Genomic DNA, 16,761 nt, shown 5'->3' on the forward strand with positions numbered 1-16,761 from the left:
ATTTCCTCCTGTTGCTGATAAAAATAATATACCATCCCGATTGACATTACTACAGTTTCAAATTGTCATACTTTTTGATACAAATTTTGCCCTCCGCAGTGATATTATATTTATTTGAATAAGAATATTGAAATTTTAATCACACCAATTTGGCGCCCGCTTTGTATTATAATAATTCTTCTATAGCTCTTCTAACTCTTTCTCAGAAACCTATTATGAATCAATTTAATTGTGTTAATAAATAATTAAATAAATAATTTAATTAAAACTACCCCAATTTGTTCATGGATTGGACGCTATCTCCAAAAATAATGAAGCTACAAAAAAAAATCATGAGGAAAAGTTGCTTGTCCATTTATTATGAACAACTTTCATACGGGTCAATTTACTGTAAAACGTCCGGAAATAATAAACTTATAAAAAAATTCATTAGGCGAACTTATAGAGAATGTTCTTATGTACAATTTGCGCCTAATTATTTTGTTGTAGTACAGTTTAAAAAAAACACCCCTATTGCTCATAAACCGCAAGGGGAAAATTTCCGATTTTGTTTATTTTACACTCAAAAGACAGTCGCTGACAAACTCTGAAAAAATCAGCTTGCCCGTAATTTTTTTTCAAATGACAATTTTACTGGATTAGTGTTAAAGTGTTAATATTTATTCGATTTATTATAATTTTCTTCCAAGTACTTTTAGCGTTTCGAATGAAATTTTGAGGGTAAAAGTTACTATAAATGCGACTTATTTTAAAGCCAAACAAGTGTTGACATATGTTTACCAGGGACGTGCATATGGGTTATCACTGGAATATTTTTTCTAAAAAGAGCATGTACGCCACTGACTTTTTTCTTTTGTTAGCGAAATAGTCTTTAGCGAATTAATTTGTCTTGATCCAAGTCTAATAACAACCTTTAAAATTTGTAATATCATTAACTTGCGAAAGTTTTAAATAAGTACTCATTGATTTCTTATCAAAAAATATGAAAGAAAGTTCCTGTAAACATGGATATGGAAATGCATAGTTTTAGAGTTACAGGATGTTAAAACTTTTTAAAATTAGTTTGGTTAGATTAGGTTAGGTTTTTTGTAATTATCCTAAATACCATTATTTTTTTATTTTAAATTGCTGCAGGTTGGACTAATAGTAACAATAACGAATAGTAATAATATTTAATAATAAATGTATAATTTATTAATTTTATTTTTATTTTAATTTTATTAATTGTGATTAATAAAATTGCGTTTATGTCATCAAGGAGGCCGAATTCGACAAAATATCAAGAGATAACTTTTAATTGGCATTAAATGGTCTACACAATATTGATTTTAAAAGAAAAAAGTCAGTGGCGCACATAATTTTTTGTGATAACCCATATACACGTACCTGATAAATTTATCGAGACTTTTTTAATATTAAAATATGTAGCACTTATAGTAACTTTTGCCCTCAATATTTTATTCGAATCACTAAAAGTACTTTAAATATTATAAAATAGAAAGTTATAACAATTTAATTAATTAATTTTTTAATAATTTTAATTACGATTTATTATAATATAATTAATCGAAATTTTTTTAAGACTTTAACACCCTGTAGCTACGAAATAAAGCAGAATCGGACCTATGTTGATATGAAAAATAAATCTTATTTTTACGTGAAGAATCTCCCAAGGAGAGATGGCATATGTTTTTTGAAACACACTGTATAAAGCTCGACCAATACACACATTAAGTAATTGAATAAATTTGCTGAGAATTTTAATTTATTATATGAGATCACACTGACTTTTTTTAAATAAATACGTATTACGATATTTTGAAGGGATACGACGCATCACCCGCATCAGTGGAAGCTTCGCCGCTATTATTATTGAACATTAAATCATTATTAAAAAGTCAAAAGAAAAATATTTGTTTTTTATGAACAAAAAGATTGTTTTTTATGAATATAATAAGCTAAAAGACATACTTGCTTGCAATAAAAAAACCTTTTAGATATCGTATAATACCAAAAATTACATTCCAAAGTTCGTAATTTTATCTTTCGTATAATGTATAAATCTTCAAATAACAGAAAAATAATTCTTTATTGACATTTTTTTGGTCCTCGAAATTATAATTAAATCGGTATATTATTAAATTAATACCAAAAAAGAACGAAATTTGAGGGAGTATATATGATCTGAAATATTATGTACTTACGAAATGCCACCCGCCGTTGATGCTTACATTTTTACGGTATTCGCGAGATTGAGTTCTGAAACAATGCGAATTTTAATATCCGCATAAGAAATTTCTTTCCTTAAATTAAGGATCAAGCGGGATATATTATATTTTGCCAATTTTTTGGCTTTATGAATAAAATTATTGCTGGTATATGAGGTACGGTGTTAAATTCAAAACATTTTTCATTTATATTTGCTACAACTAATTAAGCTAAATATCTAGCACATACAAGGTGTTTCAAAAAAATGTGCCATCTCTCGTGGGGAGATTCCCCACGGAAAAATAAGATTTATTTTTCATATCCACATAGGTCCGATTCGTAGCTATAGGGTGTTAAAGTTTTAATAATCTTTCGATTTATTATAATTTTTTTCCAAGTACTTTTAGTGATTCGAATGAAATTTTGAGGGTAAAAGAGGGCAGTACGACATAATTTAATGCTAAAAAAGTGTCGATAAATTTATCAGGGACGTGCATATGGGTTGTCAATGAAATATTTTTCAAAAAGAAATTATGTGCGCCACTGACTTTTTATCTTTTGATATCAAAATTGCATTGGTCGTTTAATGCCAATTAAAAGTTATCACCTGATATTTTGTCGAATTCGGCCTCCTTGATGAGATAAACGCAATTGTATTAATCACAATTAATAAAAGTTAAAATAAATTATGTATATTAATAATTTATATATTTTAGTTAATTTATTATTAAATCTTATTACTATTAGTTATTGTTACTATTAGTTCAACCTACTGCAATTTCAAATAAAAAAATTATGGTATTTAAGATAATTACAAAAAAAAAATAATTTTAAAAAGTTTTAACATCCTGTAACTCTAAAACTATGCATTTCCATACCTATGTTTATAGGCACTTTTTTTTATATTTTTTGATGGGGAATCAATGAGTACTTATTTAAAACTTTTGCAAGTTAATGGTATTAATTTTTTTTTCAAAGGTTGCTATTAGACTTGGATAAAGGCAAATTAATAAAAATGCGTTTATGTCATCAAGGAGGCCGAAATCGATAAAATATCAAGAGACAACTTTTAATCGGCATTAAACTGACTAATTATTGACAAAAAATAAACATTATGTTGAGTATATAGTTATTTGACTGAAATGATTAATTTGGAATTTTTTTATTTTTTTAAATTAATCATAAATTCTTCGAAAAAATTATGAAAAAACAGTTTCTGTTGAACTTTTGGCACAAAAATATTTCAAATTTATTTCAGTCTAATAACTATTTAGAGTCAACATGTCTAATTTATGTCAATGATGAGATGTATTGATAATTTCGATTCCAAATATCTCGAGAACCATTATTATAGTAGAGATTTTTACCAAGATACCTTTTTTACGTAAAAAACGTCGTTAAGAGCAACAGAATAAATTATATTATCTTTTTTTTAATACATATTTATTAAAAAAATATATATTTTTAGATTTATTCTTCTCCAATCATCATCGAGTTCAGAGTGTCACAAAATTTATATTTCGTTAAAACATAGATAATATTTTTGCAATGTTCAAACTATAACGTGCTAAAGCAAAATAAGTGAAAAAAAAAACAATCCGAGAAATATTCAGAAATTTAATATTACTCAAATTTAATATCTCTACTATTAAATTTTTGTTCGTCAGGTAGGAAGTTACTGTATCTCCATTTTTTGGAACTAACGGTGGAAATTTTTATTAGTAAACCTCTTGGGGAATGCCCGCTTCCAAGAAATTGTAAAGCTAATAAAAGATCGTGGAAATGTAGATTTCATTTCAGCTATGGCACGTAAAAATTTATCATATTTCTCGTACTCGCCAAGTCGCACAAATACGAAATAACTGAAGCATAGTTTTAATAAAACTCAACCGTACACTGCGGACTTATTCTCTTGGATATTTCATATTTCTGATACAAATTCTAGATATTATAAAGCGTATTTGTTTTCAAGCTATTGTTTCATGCTTTTACAGATATACGAGTATACTATGTAATATCCAATACCAATTTTGTATATTATATTCTTCTTAATATTTATTACATTATACTCACGGAAGATTTTGTCAGACGATGACAGAAAAAAGAAGATCCATCCATTTATTTTACTAAAAATTTATGATATTTTTTAAGTTAACTATGGAGGGGTTTATACAGGGTGTCCCAGGCTGAGCGTGCATTAGAAGTTTTTAGAGAACTACAATATCTAGATTGGAGATTTTTTTTGAATATCATCGTTTCATAACGAGATCTATTGATTAAAAATATTTTCAATATGGCGGCACTTCGGGAAGTACCGGCGGAAGTTGACAGCAACTTTGTTATTATAAATGGGTACCCCCATTTTTTATTACATACTTAAATTCACTGTAAAATTTTATGAATTTTGATATTAAACACTCTATACCTAACATTAACCGTTAACCGTTTTTGAAAAAAAATATTAAAATTTTGGGACAAAAAATACTGCCTGTCAAAAATATGTGTATAACCTAAACGTCAAATATAGTGATTACCACAGCCACTGTGCCATAAAGAGAAGACATGTGGCTGTCTATTTCAAAAATTAAATTGTTCGATTTTCATATAGAATGGCCGCTGCTGTGATGGAATTGAGCGATTAAAACATTATCATAAATATTTTTTTTTCAAATGGAAACCCACTTTTTTTATTTCACTAGTGAAACGGCTTGTCAATTCGTTATTTTTTGACATGTTCTTATACTTAAAATAAATTGTTTGTAAGTTATTTAAGATTTAGTTTTAAAGCATATATTTTTCTTGATTAACCAGTAGCCTATGACTTTAAACGTCAAGTGATGTAAAACAATAGATCTGGCCATGTCATATTATGACACTTTGTTCAAAGAGCTGTATGTTATCGATCATCATTTCCAAGCCAACTTTGCCCTATTTTTTCGATCATACGGAATATTATTAATATATCAACTATTAGGTATCACTAAAGAGCGAAAATACGAGATATATTTTTATAAATGATACCCTTTTTAAACTGTTAAGCAGGCAGTATTTATTTATAATATAGAAAGTTCATATAATTCGTTTTCTGACAGATGGAAATAAATTGTCTGACACTTAACGTCAGAGGAAGCTAGAGAAAATCAAAAAAATATACGTTTTCAAACTGAATCTTAAATAGCTTAAAAACGATTTATTTTAGCTATAGGAACATGACGTATAGTTAAAAAAAGTCGATGACAACGATAAACAACGCATGGACGCTGCAGATGCGTATGAACTCGACTTAAGATTTTTGAGACTTGCCAAGCTCTTACCAAATTATAGGTTATTATTTGTATGAAATTATGTCATATAACTAGCGTTCTGAAAAACGATAAATATTTGCAAATTGCTGTTGCATTTTCATGTTATTTCGTGTGTTTCGAGTAATTTCAAAAAGGCGTCCATTAATCCCAAAGAGTCCTGGTATATATAAATACAAAAGCCAAAGCAATAAGACTCTCAGTCTCGGTCTCAACATTTAATATGACAAAGTTAAATTGTTTACACGTGTTTCGCTCATACGAACATCATCAGACCTAGTAGGAAAGAATCAAAATTGGTTCCAAATATGCTAACGAGTCACTATCGTTCTATTTGAAAAAATCGAGATATGATTAAAAATACGAATTGTGCATCTTTAAACCGACCAGGACAAGACACGAAAAGCATTAGATTGACATATGATTATGTCATTCTATTAGAGTGAGTGTAGTGAGTGTAGTGAGAGTGTAGTGAGAGTAGTGAGTGTCATTTTCTATCGAATAAAGTAAAAATATACCGATGGCGCCATTTAATAAGTTGTTGTCATTTCCGGTGAAACAGGGAGTAACCAAAAACAATCGAATACGTCAATCAATCCTAATTTGTGTCATATATTAACATACCAAATGTCGTTGTTTTATCTAAAAAAAAATAAAAAAGTTATAGGGATGAGCCAATTTTCAGACGCACCCGTTATAGTAATGTTTCACTTCTGAACTGTTTTTTAGTCACCCGAATTATTTCTCACAGCACCCTCTTGACTTATCAAAATAGTTTCCATACCCTTTCTTCGAAATTCCCATAAGCCCGGCGGTGTGGCGTACCCTCGTACGCATTTCAAAAACGCTTGCATATTTAAATTTCTCATTAACCCTTTCTATATAACTTTCCATAGGAACGGATCCGCGCGCATATACCTACACAGCGGCCGAAATTTAAAATTCCATTTGCTCGATAGGGAAAATTATATCGCTCGTACTCGGCTAGTCGTAAAAGAATACATCATTTCCAGGGAACGGCTACACTGAAGGCGGTCCTCTCGTTCTCTTTCGTTTATTACCATACGGCGTATAAAGAGTCCATTAGTGATGTGTACCCGGGCAGAAAAAAAGTATCAAGTTCTTTTTTATTTCGCTTCTCTCGTTGCTCGCCCGAATCGTCGGAAGGCCGAGAAGCTACAAATGAAAGAAAAAATGATAATTGCATCTGTATATAAGATATGAACGTTTCCTGTTTTTGTCTTGTGGCGTTTGCAGTAGACTGAAATAATCATTTTAGCGAATTTGTTTTTAAACGATCTGACACTTTGCTAAGACCGGTATAAGAAAATGAATAAAAATTGGAATAAACAAAAGTTTAATCCGTATAAATATTAAAATCTGTTAGGCTGTTAATAAGTAAGAACCATGATTACTTACAGAGCAGTTGCTTAGTATACAGAATTAGAACAACGCACAGCTCAGAAAAAATCTGTGCAAAATACAGAGACTCGAATACACCTGCACCATAGGAGTCATGTGAACCTGCCCAACAGCAGCAATTAACAACCGGAAAGTTCTATCTCACTCCAACCGGATTATATATACCGGAACCGGAGTGAGATAGATATAATGACGGTCTCTTTCACCTATGACGCACCTGGTTTTTAGTAAGTTGGTTTTATCTTTACACATTGTCATCCGTAGATATACCAATGCGACAATGATTAGAATAGTCATTGACGGAAACAGTACTATAAAAGGAATTGGAAGAGAGAAAGGTTAGCTCAGCAGGTAAAAGACCATACCATAATGTGTTATATGTATATTGATGCTTTCGAAAGCAAAGCAGGAACAAGAATTGGAGTATTTTGGCCGAAAAATAAATACTCCGAACAAATACTCCCCCCCATGGACGGCACCTAGCCAGCATCCTTCAGGTAGATATCTACGCTATCTAAAGATCCGTGCAACTTATCTTAGATCACAATAGGAAACAGGAAATAGGCATCTTATCGGATAGTCAAGCATTATTAAAAGCAAAAAATCAACTCAGTAACCATCATTTCGAAGTTTGCCTAGAGAAGCTCAACAAATTAAAAAAAAAATAAAGTCTTCCTACTCTGGGTACCATACTACCTATAAATGGAAGGTAATCAAAAACAAACGATCTAACGAGCGAACACTCCACAAACTGGACCAGAATCATTTTGCTTTTCAATTGGAAGCCAGCTTAAAGCAGAACTCATAAACCTGAAAGAATCCATCCGTAACCTGGAATGGGAATCCTCTAACGGTCTAAGACACGTAAAGAAATTTTTCAGAGCTTACAACCGAGAAAAATCAAAGATTTTCTTTGATTTAAGTAAGAGCAATCTTTGAATTGTAACGGGATTTTTAACAGGATACTGTCTCCTGCATACCTCAGTAAATTTAAGCTAAGAAACAACGGCGAATGCAGATTCTGTGGGAAAATAAGGCAACAGCAGAACACCCAGAGAACACCACATCACTGAGTAAAGCTAAACTTTGGTACGACTGATATCAGAGAGGGAGAACTCTGTAAAACCGTTCTAGATACTGGCTTTTTTTCAAAGCCCTGAGCCTGTATAGCGAGTTATAACTTGAGAAAGGGGGCACAAGAGATGTATAAGGTCAAGGTGATTTGCTCCTCACCCATATAGTCTTCAATATACTACTGGTGGTATATTACTATTTGTAATAATATATCACCAGCTTGCACTGCTGATATTTAAGGATTGAGCATATAGAAGACGAAAGATACATTGAGAAAGATTAACTCTAAAATTCTTCTCTACTTTAATAACATAAGCTTGCACTTTTTGTTTTTGATGACTAGATATTAGTGATGTGATAACTCGAGCAAAAATTTGAGTATGAACGAGCGATTCAAGTGACGAGTTACGAGAGACGAACGCAAGCGATCCTAGAATGAAATAAATTGAAATCCGATTTTAATGTGACATACTCGATAAAAAGCCCAGCGAATTTTCTACATACATTGCAGGTAGCAAATTTATACGACGTTATTAAATCAAGTGAATTACTCGTCGCTTGCTACTTGCCCATCTACCTGCCATTAGTGCCATTCATCACTGAAAGAATATGCGCGTGAAACTTACTGTTTGGCGCTTGGCTTTAATGAGTACTTACAACAAGCGACGGGCGAAAAACCGTATTTTTAAATACGAGCGATATTTCGCTCGAGCGATCGCTCGATAATTGCAATCGCTTGAAACTCGAGTACTCGATTATTGAAATTAAGGGGTTTTTCCCATCACTACTAGATATAGAAGATAATAGGTATATTGACTCGAGTGTGAATTGTAATCTTAATTAAACTTTTTGTCCATGTGTCCACAGTGTATAAAGAGTCCATTGGTGATGTGTAACCGGTCAGAAAGAAAGTATCAAGTTCTCTTTTTATTTAGTTATTTTTCTTGTTCCCCGAGATGGAAGACGGTAGGCAATGGAGAAGTAGAAAAAAATTATAATTGAATCTGTATACAAAATTTGAACTATTAATGTTTTAAAGAATTTGCAGAAAAAATGATTGGTTTTTAAGCTGATACAAGTACAGTATAAATATCACTGAAAAGTTAAAACTACAAAATAAATAAATTTAGAAAGTTGAAAATTTAACTACTTAGTGAGAAAAAGATCAAATAAATCCTGCAGTAATTTAGGTCAAATACTCACTATACAGGACATTCGTTGTAACTTGTAACTGGGGTAATATTAATAATGGAGTTTTACGACAAAAATCATTTATGGGTATATGAGCCAAGAAAAATAACAGTTTCAAGTTCGAAAGTTGACTATTAGGGGACGTAACATAAACGTAACCTAACCTAACTACAACACAAAATCGAAAATTCCAATTTTTTCCTAACTTTTTTCTAATTGAGGTATCTTGAAAATATCACTATTCAGCCAATAAGGTACTTTTTTGCTTAAAATTATTTTTGTTTGTCGTCAAAAATAAAGTGCTGGAAAATATTTACATCAAAATGTTAATATCCCTGTTTTAAATTAACCGATTTTAATAAACAAAAAACAGCTTTTTAGATATATTCTTAGAGCCATAAACTATATCCTAATGTCTTTGTTGCTGATGACTAGATGGCGTTGTTTCAAAATTCTGTAAATAATGGTGTTTTTCTCAAAAAAAATTAAATGGTATACTATAATTTGTTATACTTATAATATGTTGTGATTTGGATTAACCTGATGACTTATATATTATGCATATGCTATGATATACAGGGTGAGTCTTAAATAGGTGCAAATATTTTTAGTGGCAGTTATTTCGACCGACGAGGTTTTTTTCGCGAAAAAAATGAAAATTTGGAAATTTTGATAATTTTTTAAATTTTTAGTTAAAGAACATAATAAGATTAAATTTACAAGAAAAAAAATAGAAAAGATCCAGTGGTTGTTAAAATTTAAGGGAAAAATCAATTCTTTTTTTAATTTTTAGTAGTAAAAATATTTTTAGTAGTTTGTATTTTAGGACATATAGTTGTCGAGTTTTGCACTCACACACACCATATAGTATATATTTGTATAGATTGGTGATATGTTAATATGTTGGCCACATTTTTAACATTCACTATATTATGTATTTAGTTCGTACTGCTCGAGTAAGGATTCTCGTGAGTACATATATAGTCTTTGGTATGAAGTACCAGAAATATACAGGGTGTATATAGGTTGAAATTTAAATTTCTGTCTTGAGTTTAGGCGTGACTATAATTTAGTTACTATATAGTTTGGATTATTTTTGATTGATCTATATGACTTGTTTTGATAGAAGCCATCTATTCTATTCTGATTTAGTTTTTTTGACCTTTGACTTAAGCCAAGAGTGACTTAAAAAAAAAAGTAAAATATCTCAGTTACTTGAAAAGCAGTATCGAAAAATTATGTTTCATTTATCGAGATCTGAACATATTTGAACTTATTTATGACTCACCCTGTATAATTTTGTCAATAATAATAACTTTTATATTGCAATTTATTTTGGTTATAAAAAGCAATGAATGGCAAAATAAGAAATTCAGGTTATACATTAATAATAATACCATCATTATCAAAATATAACTAATTTAGACACTAAAGTTTTACTAAAACGTCATCAAGCTATCTATGGTATAAATATTTTTCTGCATTTGTCCTATCAACAACGTATAGTATCCTTAACTTCATCTAATCTAATTTATAACATACTTTAACTGAGAAGAAGAGAAATATACTAGGAACGCTATAAAAGATAAAAAAAATTGCTATTGCTTTTTAATATAAGCACACATCTAAACGTATGCAAAGTTCTCCGACTAAACGAGAAAGTCAAACAGTTTGCTCTTTGCTCAAAAGTTATTTTAATTTAGCAAGTCTGCATGAGACTGTTTATGTAAGTACGAATATACGTGATGCTTCCCATCAATTTTAATATTAATAATCTTGGAGTTGTTGTCGTAATCATATTGCTTTAATTTATTATTTCTGTTTTGTTGATTTCCTTATCTTAAAATACGGACTTTGGATTTTCACCGTTTAGAATTTGTTAAGAGATTACACTTCCGTATTCTTATTTATTTTTATTTCTTTTATATCTAACTTCTAATGATATATTCTGAATAGTAATGTACGAGTGTGTTATATCTTTTATTATGTTTATTTTCAAGGCAGTATTAACGATTGATAAAAACATGTATTCCATTACAGTTGAGGGTTGGAACCTTTGGTGTTACACAGCAAAATAAAACCAATCACCTAAAACACCAAAACACTTTTACTTTTACACTGGACGCGCGTTTAGCTAACCATGTTAGCATCATCAGCAGATGATGCTAACATGGTTAGCGAAACTCTGATATATGACAGAATATCAATTAAATTATGGAAACTTTTCAGGCACAAAACGGGTACAAAATTTGTAAATGTGAGTTACATCTGTTTCTTAAAAGTTTCGAAAAATGTGTGACACTAAGATTTTTATTGTCATAGCTTATGTAGCGAAACCATATTTTGGTAAAATGTTTCCAAACAAAAAGCTGTTTCGAAATGTTTCTCAGCAGAGATTTTGTGTCTAAAATGCTATTTGCGGTTAATTATGGTCGCTATTTTGGAGATCTGTCGGAGAAAAACGGTATTTCAATAGTAGAATGTTTAGGAGGGGAGTTACATTACAAATCTATTGTGTGTTCCCATTTTTTGAGTTATAACGAGTTATAACTCATCATACAGTCTCAGGGCTTTAACAAAAGCCAGTATCTTAGACGGCTCCACAGGGGCCAGCTCTCCATCCTCGACATCAGCCGTACCAAAGTTCATGCCACGAATGGTCGTCGTCTCGGCGCACTCAGTGATAAGGTGTTCTGGATTGCAATAGTAACAACCAATAAAATATAAAAACGCGATATATATTCCAGTAGAAAATATTCCAAAGCACCATGAAGCCTAAGAAACGAGATAAACAGTTCTTTTCTCCTTTCATGAACATATATTTATTGCTCGCCACTCTAAATTTTTTCCGCGTCCTTTACCCTTTCCCTCGGCCGTACGTGTGTGCGAACCGAACACCCCATATCGACTGAGGGTGGTGCGCGTGCGCGACCACGGGAGGCGCTGCGATCGATTCGGCAAGAAACGGGCGTTGCCTCGCGATCGCGATTACACCTGGATGATGGGGAGGCGAAGGGATGGCAAGAGCGAGAAGAGAGGGTTAAGTGTAAAGAAAAGGAAAAAGTGGGAAACGTATATATGCATATACAAGTGCTCCTTGTTCGTATCTAAAATTACTCGTTGATGGAAAATTCCTGGTTACGAAAATACTTGAAAGCCATTTTTGGCGTCTAGTATTTTTTCGACTACTAAATTTTATTGTGATTAAAGTTGTTGAAATACCAGAAAAATAATTGAGAAAATTGGGAAAAGAAATAAATAAGCATGGATATTAGGGTGTTTCAAAATAAAAAAAAAATCTTAGTGTTGAAAAATTCTAAGTACATTTAAAAACAAAAATTTTGGCGCTTTGTAGAACCCTTAATATTAATATTAAGGCTTGCCTCAATTTATTTGTTGTTTTATCATTTAAAAAACACAATTTTTTTATATTTTTGAATTGTAATAATTTCGGAATGTGTTGTGAATTGTAATAGTTTTCGCAACATCCACGTGAGAAGATTTATAGGAAATTTTACGTTCTACAAAAAACGTCTGAAAGTTAAAGTTCCTCAGATCAACCATCTCAAAGATATCAGCGATCAAAAATAACGCCAATCGAAAAATTCAAATATTTTCCAATAATATATATCATACTCTATATTTATATAATTTTTACTGTAAAATCACTTCAATTCTGTTAACCTATTATTATTATTAAAGATTTAATTGTTCAATAATTTTTTTTTAATTTTTTAGAAGAAAATAGAACAAATTTGTTATAAAAGATAACCAAAACTGATTAATTTGTTATTTTTAACCGTTATATTTATATATTTGTGCATTTTATGAGCTACATGTTGAGTAAATTAACAAAAAAAATTGATTACAGTTATAGGTTAACAGAATTGAAGTGATTTTACAGGAAACATTATACCGTGCTGGCAACTATTACTTTTGGGTCGGCATTTACATGTGTGGAAGTAAATCGCATAGGGATCTTATTAAGTCGGAGTGAGAGAAATGCGACGGTGTGCTGTTGCGGCGTTGCCGGTACGCCTTTCCCTATCCAGTAAAGTAAAATCACGTTCGCAGACCGCTTTTTAAAATACTTTTTTTTCAAGAGATAACTAGATAAAATCGTTAGATATGTTTCTGAGCATCTGAAATGGAATTATAAGGATATCGTTAGGGTGTCATTTTTTTATAACGAGAAAACGTCAGTAATCGCGATAATTTAAAAACTCAACTTTTTAACACATAACAGGCCCTAACTCAAGAACCACTTTAGATATTGAAACTTTTTTTTTATTTTCAAGATCGGATATTTTACAATATGTTTATATAAGAAAAATTCGATAAGGTTGTTTTTCGGATAAACGGAATCCAACAAGCGAATGCTAGTTTAAAAGAGAATTTCTTACTCTATATTATACCATATAAACAATAATAATAAGCTTTTGAATGCAGACGCTAGGGGGCGCGGACTTACAATTTAACAAACATTGCGCGTTTTTTCAAAAAAATTAAATACGATAATATGTGCAATTTTAGCTGATGGTAAAGAGTAATAAAAGCTTAAAAAGTCAGCGGAAACCGCGTATTGATATCCTCTTTCAAACCAAAGATATTAGCAAAATTATAATGAATACGAAAAAATAAGCCTTTAATGACCTTATTTTTATAACACGGTTTCAGTAGCCCTCTTGATTATGACCATTCTAATAAAAAACAAGATAGAAACAATTAGTTTATTCTAAAATCGAGAATATACCAGAATACCATAATAGTAGGTGTATTAATATTTAATAATAGTAGGGGTATTAATATCTAATAATTAAGATATTAATGACAAATTTTTATTAGAATGGTCATAATCAAGAGGGCTACTGTAACCGTGTTAAAAAAATAATGTAATTAAGGGCTTATTTTTTCGTATTTATTATAATTTTGCTAATTTCTTTGGTTTGAAAGAGGATATCAAGATGCGATTTTCGCTGACTTTTTAAGCTTTTATTACTCATTACCATCAGCTAAAATTACATATACTATCGCATTTAATCTTTTTGAAAAAACGCGCAATGTTTGTGAAATTGTAAGTCCGCGCCCCCTAGCGTCTACATTCAGAAGCTTATTATTATCGTTTATACTAGTAGTGGGAACTATCGAATGAATACTATCGAAACGTTCGATAGTTGCAATTCATTCGAATAATTCGATAGCTAGTAAAAAAACATTCGTTGAAAACTATTCGAATAAAAATTATCGAATAGATGCCTCATCTGCCTTGAAATATTGTATTCTAGTAATTCGGCAGCAAAAACCATTCATTTAGAAAATTCATTCATTTATGAAATTCATTTATTCGTCAGGATCGATTATAATAAAATATTAACTGGATTTTTTAGTTGTCGCCCGACGACGCGTCCGAGAAACCCGACAGCGGTCGGTGGCAATGCTACGAAAGAAGCCGGCATCTTTGTTTTTTTGCGTCATAAAGATAAGGACACATTTTTTTTATTGAGGTGCTAGTATTTACACAGAAAATACATTATGAAGGGCGCTGTTGCAATATATTGGTATTAGTTGATATTAGCAAAGAATATTATTGTTTGTCTTTAGTTAGTTAGGGATAGTATGTCTATATATATTGCATTTTTTTTATTAATATTCTGTTGTTACACTGCAATAATACTTGTTATTTTGGATGTAGGAAAATTATTTTTAATGTTTTTAAGCAAAGACTGGTTTAATAAAAATAATAATAACAGTAATAATTTGTTATACCTATTAACAACAAAATTTAAAATAATTTAATGTAAACATTTTTTTTTACGTAGTAGCAAAATACAAACAACAAATTAGATGTCAAAATTATTTATATTAGATCCTATTTAAAAATAATATAGTCTTTAAATTTTTTGGCATTAAATAATAATAATTACAGAACTAATTTGTTATATTAACAACAAACTTTAAAATCATGAAATATAAACATTTATTAATTTTCTAAAGCATGCAGTGTAATGGAAGGAAAATATAAATAAAAAATTAGAAATTAGAAATCAAAATTAGAAATCAAAATTATTTATATTAGGTACTTTATATTACTATATAAAAATAATATTTACTTTTACTGGCATTTACTTTAAAAAATAAATGAAATATTTCTTCGCAAAAAACTACATGTAAGAGAATTAGCATAAACAAAATACAAACATCGTTAACTTTTTTTTTAAATTGGCACGTATAAAACTTTTAATTTAATTTTCTCACCCCATAGTTTGAGTTCGATAATAAATGGTTATCGAAACCTTAACCACATTACTTAAATATGATTATTAAGTTCAACTAATTCATATTATTAAAATATCTAAAATACAAATATGTATTTTTAAAATTAATTTTAAGTTCATCTCTTAAAAATTGCTACTTCTCAAAATTTCCCATTAAAAATTAGACCATATATACCATATAAAATAAAATAATTGAAAGATCGGGCTACGGAAAATCACACTACGCTACGGACACCTGCACACGCACACAATCGTCAATTAAAAAAAACTACTATTTTAGTATTTTAAATATTTTAATAAACGCAAAAATAGCACAGTATTTATAAGGTGAAGTTATAAAAATTTGGAAGAACTAATAATGCACTGACGCACACAAAAATCAAACGAATACTAAATTTCATTTATCAAAAGCATTCGATAGTCGTGGCTCAACGATAACCATTTAGTTGCACGGCGAGGTTGTCACATATGTTTTAGTATACAAATGAATGAATGATTTTATTCGAATAAAACCATTCGATAGTTGAAATCATTCATTCAGTAACCATTCGATAGTCTAATTAATTCGATAGTTCCCATCGCTAGTTTATTAAGACGTTTATTTATTAAGGGCTTATTTTTTACCAAAAAAATAAGCCCTTAATTACCTTATTTTTACAACGCGGTATCAGTAGCCCTCTTGATTATGCCCATTCTAACAAAAAAATAAGATAGAAACAGTTAGTTTATTTTAAAATCGACGAAATACCAGAATACCATAATACCAGATGTATTAATGTCTAATAATTAAGATATTAATAACAGTGAACAAGGAACGATGATTCAGTGAAGTCATGGTAGGCTTTGGAAAAAAGTTGCTTTGACGTAATAGTATAAACGTCAAATTGTTATTAGATGAACATTTTCATAGTCTTAGCAGCGTTTTTTATCTTTTAATTGCTTTTTCAAAATGCCCCAACAACTTCAACTACTTCAAATAATAAAGGCATTTTGAAAAAGCAATTAAAGATAAAAAACGCTGCTAAGACCATCAAAATGTTGATCTAATAACAATTTGACGTTTATACTATTACGTCAAAGCAACTTTTTTCCAAAGCCTACCATGACTTCACTGAATCATCGTTCCTTGTTCACTGTTATTAATATCTTAATTATTAGACATTAATACATCTGGTATTATGGTATTCTGGTATTTCGTCGATTTTAAAATAAACTAACTGTTTCTATTTTATTTTTTTGTTAGAATGGGCATAATCAAGAGGGTATTGATACCGCGTTGTAAAAATAAG

This window comes from Sitophilus oryzae, unplaced genomic scaffold (genome assembly GCF_002938485.1).
Source record: "Sitophilus oryzae breed Bouriz unplaced genomic scaffold, Soryzae_2.0 scaffold_377_pilon_pilon, whole genome shotgun sequence".
NCBI lineage: Eukaryota > Metazoa > Arthropoda > Insecta > Coleoptera > Curculionidae > Sitophilus > Sitophilus oryzae.